At 37.2% G+C, this 10,449-nt stretch overlaps 1 long non-coding RNA gene across 1 annotated transcript; it reads left to right on the plus strand.

The window, feature by feature from the left end:
• Positions 1 to 2,373: 2,373 nt before the first annotated feature.
• LOC113299928 lies at positions 2,374 to 6,494 on the plus strand. Its single transcript, XR_003335265.1, has 5 exons — positions 2,374 to 3,164; positions 3,566 to 3,703; positions 4,004 to 4,194; positions 4,477 to 4,639; positions 5,813 to 6,494. It is a non-coding gene; the product is annotated as an uncharacterized LOC113299928 (long non-coding RNA).
• The last annotated feature ends 3,955 nt before the right edge of the window (positions 6,495 to 10,449 follow it).

The raw sequence follows: 10,449 nt of genomic DNA on the forward strand, positions 1-10,449 counted from the left end.
TTTTTTTTCACTGTCAACTGTTAATGTATGTTTATCTTCATGTCTATCATGTTCTGAACCTCAAATGCTAGGATTAGATGAAGCTATGAACCAGTAAGGAGTCAGATCAAATTATGACATTCATGTTGTGTTTGGAATGCTGAGATAGTCTTCATCATGTGCAGCTCATGTTCAGTGTTGCTAAGCCCTTAGACTAGTTGTGCTTTAGTCAGACAATTAGCACTTTGGTAATTATTTTAGCTGTGATTAGAATATCCCTTAGGTTAATGGTGGATTCAACGTCCTAGTGATCATCCTCTTGTCTTCATTGTTTTCTTATTTATACTTTACTGTTTTCTTCACATCACTGCCCTTGGCTTAGGCCTTGGTTTATTACACTGTCATTTTATTGTCTTTGCTTCACTGTTTATCTTCATTGTTGTTTGCTGTTTGCTTTTGCCATTGTAAATATCCATGTTTTACCTTGGCCTAGTGCTCTGCTGCCTTGTTTAGCTCCAGCTGCACTAGGTCTTTTTGGCTTTTCTGCCCTTTTCCTTCCCTGGCCTTGCTGCCAGTTCTCCCCCAGCTGCTACTACTTGCTGTTGATGCTGCTATGCACTGCTTCTGCTGCTGCTGAAGCCACCACTGCTGCTGCTCCAGGTCCAGTTCAATTCTGGGCTACAAGTCCAGTCATTACAAAAGCCCACTGTATCTGTTTAGAAACCAACGACCCAGTTCACATCAAAAGACATTGAGCCCAATTCACAGTCACTGTTAGCCCAAAGGCCCAGTGCAATTCAAAAGACCAAAAGCCCATAAGTTCACAGTCAATCCAAAAGCCCACTGAGCCCAAAACCATTTCATTGTTACAAAAACCCACTAAGCCCAAAGCACAATTAGAAGCCCAATAGCAATTTAGAGCCCAAATAGCTAGAAATTCCAAACACCCCCAGTCTCTGTGGATCGACCCGTACTTGCACGAGCTACAACCAACGACCGTGCACTTGCGGTTATAATTTGTAGGACCTTTTAGAAGCGTACCACCTTTCTGAGCAGATGAGTTAGGAGGTATGATTGCGTAAGACTTGAGATGACAGAGAAGAATATGAAGATCAATTGATGTTTTGGATTGGTGTGTCAATCTGCAGGTGTTGATTATTAATATTACCCTCAATTACACTACATAGATGCATGTGTAACTCTCAATTACACTAGATAGATGCATATGTAACTCTCGATTACGCTAGACAAATGCGTGTGTAAATTCTAGTTACACATGCTAAAAAATTGTTGTAAATGAATATTAAAGTAATACATGTATTTTTTTTTATGTTCTTTTTTTGATGTCTATTTTTTGCATATATATACAAGTGTAACTTTGCATTACACATGCCATAAGGATGTGTAACTTCTGGATACACATGCTATATGCATGTGTAACTTATGTTTACACATTCACACTGTACTTTAATAATTCGGGGCCTAGATTTAATAATTTTGGGCCTAGATTTAAACTTTATTTAATTATGGGCTTGACAATATTCATAAGGGTATCAAGGTCTTTTAATAATTCGGGGCCTAGGTTTAAACTTCTTTTAATTAAGGACCTCATATTATGGGTTACCCATGGGTGGGGCCTGAGCCTAATTTTCCCTATTCGTTAATGTTGCTTGAATTGGCCAAAACTTTCCTAAAAAATGATTTTTTTAAAAGTAGATTTCGGCTAGGTCAAACAAGTTTGGCTATAATATCCGAAGAACAGGTAGCCGAACTTATTCAGAAATGCAGTTCGGCTAACATTTTCGAAGACGCAGGTAGCCGAAATATGCTTTAATGGAGTTTTTATTTTGTTCGGCTATCAGGTACTGTGACAGGTAGCCGAAATTTTATTCTAGAGTATACAGACTAATATTCGGTTTTCAACATAAATTTGCGACTAAATTCAACACAAGAGTTCTTAGAGTGAAGGCCCAACTTGACTTATCGGGGATGGGCCAATGCACCTTCCAGCAGCATCTAAATCTCTTGTTCCAGATGTGAGTGCTATTGGATCCTCTCTACAGATTAGGGTATACGCAGTCAAGGACCCTCTAGAACTCATGTCATATTAACCAGTTGTCTGAATAAGGGTATGGCAAACCTGGAGAGGAAACTGGAAAAGGCTGGTGGCTCGAGCAGGTTGCTCATGTCACTTGGGCTAGGACAGTTTGACCAAATGTTCTGAACAAGAAATGTGGATGATTAATTTCAGTTGTTGAATCTAAACATGGGTTCGATTGGAGTTGGTCCGAGAAGAAAGTTAGTGCAGCAATTGACTGGTTGTCACTGACTCACTGCAGTGTTGTCCTTGGTAGAAAAGTGATTTTCGTGTCTGTAAGGGCTGTCCTTTGCAAACTCCATTGATTAGGCAATTTCAATATATTAGTCCAGAACAAAGTATCTACCGATAACAGTTGCGTCCTTCATTTTTTGATTTGGCAACAATAACCGCCTCACACTTTGTAGTACATCTCCTTGTCCCGTTAGTAGCATTACCTGATCTTCAAGCTATGGAAACTTCTCAAGCTCGTTAAAAATCGGTAGTATGTTCCGGAAAATAATTGAAGTTCATCGGGATGACTTCATTCTTCTTGTTGTTCAGCTCTTGGAATTAGCTTAACTGCAACCCTCTGCCGCACGTCGTCCATTTCACAACTGCTGCAAAGATCCTCCATCATAATCTTCTTCTTGTTCAACAGTAGTATCTTACCTGGAACGGTTTCTTGATTTGCCATGGATATGAGTTGCCCTTATCTGGTTGTCAATGTTAAATATCAAGCCAGGGTAATTATCCTAAAACTCTCCAACTCCTATGATTTCCAAACGCAAATGAGCCGAACCCAGACAGACAGAACCACAAATTCAGATCTGAAAATTGTGCCTCCGGGAGGAAAAGCGATTGTAGATCAAGGAAAGGAAGATCAAAGGAAAGAAAGAAGAAAGATGTGGAAGAAGAAGAAGAAAAGGAAGAAAATAAAAAGGTTAGATCTGACTATTTCGTACGAGCGGACTCGGAAATGGGATTTTCAACATCAACACCGGCCAATCACAACCCTGGTGGAATTTGCTGGTTGATGAGAGTTGTTTGTCAGGGAGATCAAGCTGATTTCGATCGCCCTCACAGATCCTTACCATTTACTTTTCAGGTTTTTTTTTTTTTCTTCTTTGAAGCATCTTTTCAGGTTATTATTAATTCCCTTGTGTTTAAGCATCTCCTCCAAGTTCAATGTTTCTTTGCTTTCATCAGAATGAATACAATTAAAACTGGAATTGTATGAATCATGTGTCTGTATGCTAATTCATGTGTGTAGATAATTAGGGTTCTTGAATTTGATTTTGATTGTGATTCTGGAGTTGGATGAGTACTTTTATTGATTTGTAAGAATCCTGTTTTGTGAAGGTTGACATCCTGTTTTGTACTCATTTACATGAACCCTTGAAATGATGTCTGCCAATTTCCCGTTTTGACAATACTGTTAATGATACATAATTCACTTCATTTCAGTAGTTACATCACGTTTGTTTTTTGATTGTTTGTGTTTTGTAGCCATGGATGTCGCCCAAAATCTCTGGGAGAAGTTAGTCGAAACTGAGAAATTTATTACCAACAAGCAAGACAGATTTACCAAAAGGCAACTTATGCCCCTTCTCTTTTTCCTTTACAACACCAAGAGATTCGGTGGAGGTAACCCACTCTAACTTTGTGCCTTGTCATTGTCTGTTTATGTGTTCAAAGAATGTATTTATACTCCACGGTTTCATCTTTATTTATAAGATGTTCATAGTTATATTGGTGGAATTAGTAGGACGCAAAGGTATGCACGAACGTGTTGTGCTGTTCACAAAATGGTAAGGTGGTAGTACCTGTACTAACTGTTCCCACAAACATCTGCATAATTAAGCATCAGAAGACCAAGTATAAAGTAAGTTTCAAGTTTATTTTTTCATGACTGATTTTAATTAACTCCTCTTGCTCCTAATGCAGAGATTTGGCGTGGGGAGTTGTAGAATAAGATGGCTCATTCATACACATCAGCGGAGAGCTAATGCTACCGCTAACAAAAGACGGCAACTTGGAAAGAGAATTCCTAGACTACTATCTAGAGAGGAATCAGAGACCCCCAAGGATTATCTTCAATCAGCATGAAAGAGAACAAATTTCAATTTAACTATAAGGTGATTCTTCTCTATTATTATGGGTTGTGATTATTTTATTGCACGGGACCACAGGTTTCTTCTGATTTTAGTTGATTTCTAAATCGCTTGTTGTAGTTTTTTATGTGTTGGTTGTCATGATCATTGCTAGTGTGAACAGTTAGTAACTCGCTAAATTGATGTGGTTTACTGTGAGTTATATTCTCTATGGAATATGGCTCGTAGAGGTTCCTTATTCGTGTAATGTAATTATCGCATGTACGCATTCTCTGATATCTGTGTTTCTTTGTAATGTGCGTGTAGTTTCGGGAGAAGATAATCATACACCTGAAGAGATAGATGTTAAGGTTTGGGGTCCTTCTCGTGGTCGTAAGATGGCCTGTAAGAACTAGTCATCGAGGCTAATGCTAAAGCAGAGGCAACAAACAGAAAAATGGAAGAACAAGCGAAGGAAATAGCACATCAGGTCAAAATCTTATGCTAATATAACTTTGATGTTAATATTTTTCTCTGAGAGCTTTCTGTCTGTAAAAAGTTTGGCTGGAAAAACAAAGTCATATCCCAGACTAAAATGGAATTGGTGACCTCTCTTGGAATCCTAATAAAAGAATCACTTAGTAATTTCAGTATTTTGAAACATTTTGTTCATCTTTTGTCTAGTTCTTTCAGGGGATCAGTTTGATTATTCTTTGTTTTTTTTGTATGCGCTAATATTGATCACAGGTGATTCAAAATGTATCATAGTCGTAAGTTGATATTGCTCTTTATAAGTATAGTCGAATGTGTTGATCCGACTGTCCTTAATGAAGACTAATTATTAGTTTAATTTTCAAATGGTATTTGGTTGGTTTTTGGTCCACTCCCAATTAGTTCTTGCAGTTGTCCTACATTGACAAAAACATATTAGGAATTGTATGGATAGCTTTGCCATAGTCGTTCACTACTTCACTTCCTGCAGTTGAATATTGACTTGCTTCGTTGGCCATTGGATCGGAGTTTATACATTTACTTGAGCTCAGTTTTGGCCTGAGTTAGATAGTACCTGTCCCTCTGGGCAATCAATTCACCATCACCGAATTACCGGTGGAAAAAAAAAAGGTAGTGGAAAACCAAGAAAAGCTTCATTCACTTTGTTAGAGAGACTTTTTGGATTTCCTCGGCTGCTCCATTGGAGTCTAAATCTAATTCACTTGGTTAGATCATTATATCCATCTATGCAGTTCAACTTGGAGGCTTGAATATTGTTGTGTCCCCGAGGTAGTAGTAACACCAAAAAGTCTTTTGAGAATTAACATGACTGTATTCTTTCTGACCTTTTTTATCTATTCAATTTACTTGGAAACATGTCTCAATGGATATTGTGTTTTAGATATCTTAGCCTTAGATTTCATCTACTTTGAGAAGGGCATTCTGCAAAACATGACTCATGTGAGCAACTTCATTTATGTCTCTCACTGTTTACATTAAATACCCCAATCCAAAGCTAAATCTGTCTGGTTTTGTTCCTTCTGATTTAAATCCATCATCTGTATGGCAATCTTGATTCAACCATCTTTGATATTTTTCTCAAAATGGATGACTTTCCCCATTATATTTATTTCATCTTGTTTCAGAGACATAACTTTCGCTCGTTTTGCAGGGTCTCAAAGTTGTGTGCTTTCAGCTCTTTATGGTCCATATAAAACAGTGCAGAAACATTTGCAAGAAGTTGAGTTGCACTCATGATGGGACAAGGTTTGGAACCGGTGGCCTATGCCAGGGCTGGGAATGTTGTTGCCTACGAGGCCTTGATAATCACATCTTAGAGAGTTACTCTTTCTTTGACCAGAAATTATTGGCCCTTTTCAAGTATGCTTTTCCAAGTTTCCTCTTATCTAAAGAGCTGTTGTTGAACCAACTATTCCTGAGGATATGGCTGCGCTTACAAAAAGTTTGCGACTTCTGAACAGTGCAAACCCATTTGTAGAGGTTAGTGTTTCTGCCACAGGAGAACAAGTGCTTGCAACTTATCGATCAGTTGTGTGAATATGGGTGTGGATGACCTACAACAGAATCAAAAGATGCGGGAAGCAAACCTGGAGAGGAAACTAGAAAAGGCTGGTGGGTTGAGCAGGTGGCTCATGTGACTTGGGCTAGGACAGTTAGAACAGATGTTCCGAATGAGAAATGTCCATGATAAATTTCAGTTGTTTAACAAAGGGAATCAAGAGAGGAAAAAAAAACACACCTTTGAGGATAGGGGACAAACAACATGTAGATCCTTAATTTCTTATTAAAATTTCTCTTTATATAATTCAGAGATGAGTTGTAAGTTTGAATTAACCCTCCGAATTAGCTTAACTATAACTACCACCTTCTGCTGCACATTGTTTGAAATTCATCTACACCAAATTCTTTACCTGACATTTTTAGGGGCGACTCCAAAAGAATTAGGGGCGACACAAAAAGACAAAAAAGGTCATCCAAACGTAAATCTAAGCTACCCCTTATCTCCGAGTTTTCGAAATGGGCAATATGCCCTTTTATAATTAGTAGCCATCATCTCAATCGGTAGTTTACAAATAATCGGTAGTAAATATAGACTCAGTAGTTCCCGATTAATGTGCGGATATTACGGCTAATATGCCCTTTTATAATCGGTAGATAATCTAACTTGTAAACTTACCGATTATAAGTAGCCCCAGATTCAATCTTGGCCAAATTCCATAGGTTTTGAGGGTACAGAGCCAATCATAACCATTTGGTTTGTGATTTGGATGTGGCTATAATCGGAAGATAAATAGTTTGCATAACCTTCCGATTATTGGTTGCCCCAAAACGAGATTTTTCTTAAATCCTTCATTTGATGAATTTTGAAATCTGCCATAATCGATAGATAATCTAACTTGTAAACCTACCGATTATAAGTAGCCCCATATTCAACCTTTGCCAAATTCCATAGGTTTTGAGGGTACAGAGCCAATCATAACCATTTGGTTTGTGATTTGGATGTAGCCATAATCGGAAGATAAATAGTTTGCATAACCTTCCGATTATTGGTTGCCCCAAAACACGATTTTTCTTAAATCCTTCATTTGATGAATTTTGAAATCTGCCATAATCGATAGATAATCTAACTTGTAAACCTACCGATTATAAGTAGCCCCAGATTCAACCTTTGCCAAATTCCATAGGTTTTGAGGGTACAGAGCCAACCATAACCATTTGGTTTGTGTTTTGGATGTAGCCATAATTGGAAGATAAATAGGTTACATAACCTCCCGATTATGGGTTGCCCCAAAACGAGATTTTGAATCTACCAGAATCGGTAGATAATCTAACTTTCATACCTACCGATTATTAGTAACCCAAGATTCAACCTTCGTCAAAATATCCGTTGCAGTTTAAATCTAATTGATGAAATAGCCGTTGGAGTTTTTTGGAAAAGGAAAAAAGAGCTGTTGGGCCATAAACCTATATAAAGAAACTCATATCTATCAAGCCATTTGCACCAAACTCTTTTGTCTCTTCAGTTCTAATTTTAAAAACAAAAACATGGATATTGCTTTTGCCGAAGAAGAAGGTTGTGCTATTTATAGAGCGTACGTTGTGGTAACTACTCATGATCGTGTTCACAAGCTCCACAAATCGGAATCCGAAGAGCAGTTATGGAACCGTATTTTAATGGTATTTGAGGCGTCAGATGGTAATCGAATTCGAAGATCATCCAATGACATTAAGATGAGAAAGAAGGCGCTCGATAAGGAGATTGACAAACTTGAAGATGAAGAACGATTTGTTAGGAACGCTTTTCCTTGGTGGACGTATGAAAAACGAGTAAGTATCTTCGTAACTCTGGCTCACATAAACATTAGTTAGTACTAACTTATTACTCATTCGTAATTTCAGAGAAATCTTGCTGATCGCCGGTATGTGGACCTTTACGGGAAATGATTTGAACATGAAGGATGTTACAAAATCAAGAGGGAAAATTTCTATGATCACCGGAAGTTATGATCTCTTTTAATACTTTTATGGTGAATTAGGATTATGGATTTAGGTGCTTTTAACGTGATTGTAACGTTAAGGTCTTTTGAACTTTATGTAATGGATGTAATCGGACGCATATTAATATAAAAACATTCCCGATTATTCACAATCGCTAGTTTATTTGGTTAAACAAGCAATCGATTCCCATAATCGGTTATTTTATGAGTTAACTATCTTTCCGATTACGGTGTTGTTTTGATACAGAAAACAATATATTTTTAACACAGAATAATCGGAGCCACAATATAAACTATACCTACCGATTACAATAATCGTAATTCAAGGAGTGAGTTAAATTTCCGATTATTGTGTTGTTTGGTTCCAGGAAACAAAGTTCTCGTCACATACAATAATCGCAGGCGAAATATAAAGTAAATCTACCGATTATGACATTCGGAAGCCATTGAGTTAACTATCTTACCGATTATGGTGTTGTTTGGATACAAAAAACATAGTTTTCTTCACATAGAATAATCGGAGGAACAAAAAAAATAAACCTACCGATTGCATAATCGAAAGTCAAGGAGTGAATTTACGTTCCGATTATGGTGTTGTTTGGATATAGAAAACATAGTTTTCTTCACATAGAATAATCAGAGGAACAAAAAAAATAAACCTACCAATTCCATAATCGAGAGTCAATGAGTGAATTTACTTTCCGATTATGGTGTTGTTTGGTTCCAGGAAACAATTTTTTTTTCACACAGAATAATCGGTAGACAACTAAAGTAGAAAGCTTCTGATTCATGAGAACTCGAGTTCCTTCTTATAGGTTGGATCGCACCAAACACAGATTGTTAGATCTTTTCGTGTTTGCCTGCTATGATACCAATTGAAAAGGCGAGGGTACCCAAATATACCTCAAGATAAAACTTTTCTTACCTATAAGTCCTTTCTCCGAAAGTGATTGTCTATGGACTGAGTCGAGACAATACAACTAATTGGTTTACACTTCGTGTGATCGTCTATGGATACGAAATCGAGACAATACAACAACGAAGTATGTTACTTGATAAAAAGGTTCGGACTTAACCAAACACAACAGGATTCACTTATCAAGTAAATAGGAATTAACGTTTGTGTGATTTACTTTAATTATAATAAAACAATTATAATGCGGAAATATAAAGTAAATGACACTGCAAGATTTTGTTAATGAGGAAACCGCAAATGCAGAAAAACCCCGGGACCTTGTCCATAATTGAATACTCTCAAGATTAAGCCGCTACACAAAATTACACCTAACTTCGTATAGTTGAGACCAAGCAACTAAACCTATAGTTCACCTAGTTTCGTCTATATTCCCACGCCTCTGACCTATGAATAAGTCACGTACTTGGAACAATTCCTTTGGTTCGTATTCCAAACAGTAAAGGAACAACAAATATGTTTGGTATCAACTCCATTCAACAAGTGATATGAGTTTGACAAAGGCTCTTCTGTTTATCTTAATATAAACTCCTTTGTCAGGTCCTTAGATCTATCTTATGTTCAATTACCGAAGTAATCGTTTAAGATTAAGCCTACAACACTATTAATCCAAAGAACTGTGTTGATGCCGATCTACTCAATTAATCAGTCCAATCTATCACAAGGATAAACCGATTATTAATTGGATCATCTTTTACCGAAACAAGTATTGTGCACACCAAAGATTATGAACCCAGAAATCATAAATCTTCAATATCTTCTTCGTCTTCAAATCTTCTTAGGTCTTCAATAAACACCTGCACGCAATCACTTGAATCTCTTGTGATCAATCACGCAGAGAACGAAGTCTGTTAAGAATGGATTATCACAAGATCGTCTTTAGAACTAACAACAGTCTAAAGATCCCTGTCGAAACTTTGAACTAGTTTGAGTGAATCTTATATCAGAAGAGAAGATTCTCAAGCATAAACAAACTAGGTGCAATCAAAGTTCAACCACCGTTAGTCAATCAAATCAATGAAAACAAAAGATAAACCACAATTATCTAGTTCCCCACCGACGGTACTAATAGAGCTTCTCAATCACAAAGAAGACTTTAATCTCAGCGGCCGTAAGAGATTTCACCTAATTAGGTTAGTCTCCTCTCTGAATAGGCGGCTACACCAGTAACAACACAACAAAGAGGAAGTTTGTTGTTACGAAGGATTAGTTTGCTAGAAAGGAAAACTTCAAGTATTTATAGACAAGGAAGTTTGAACACCAAGGAATTTCCAAAACCGAAAATATTCTCAAGATATTCATTAAAGCACAAATTCA

This window comes from Papaver somniferum, chromosome 7 (assembly GCF_003573695.1).
Source record: "Papaver somniferum cultivar HN1 chromosome 7, ASM357369v1, whole genome shotgun sequence".
Taxonomy (NCBI): Eukaryota; Viridiplantae; Streptophyta; class Magnoliopsida; order Ranunculales; family Papaveraceae; genus Papaver; species Papaver somniferum.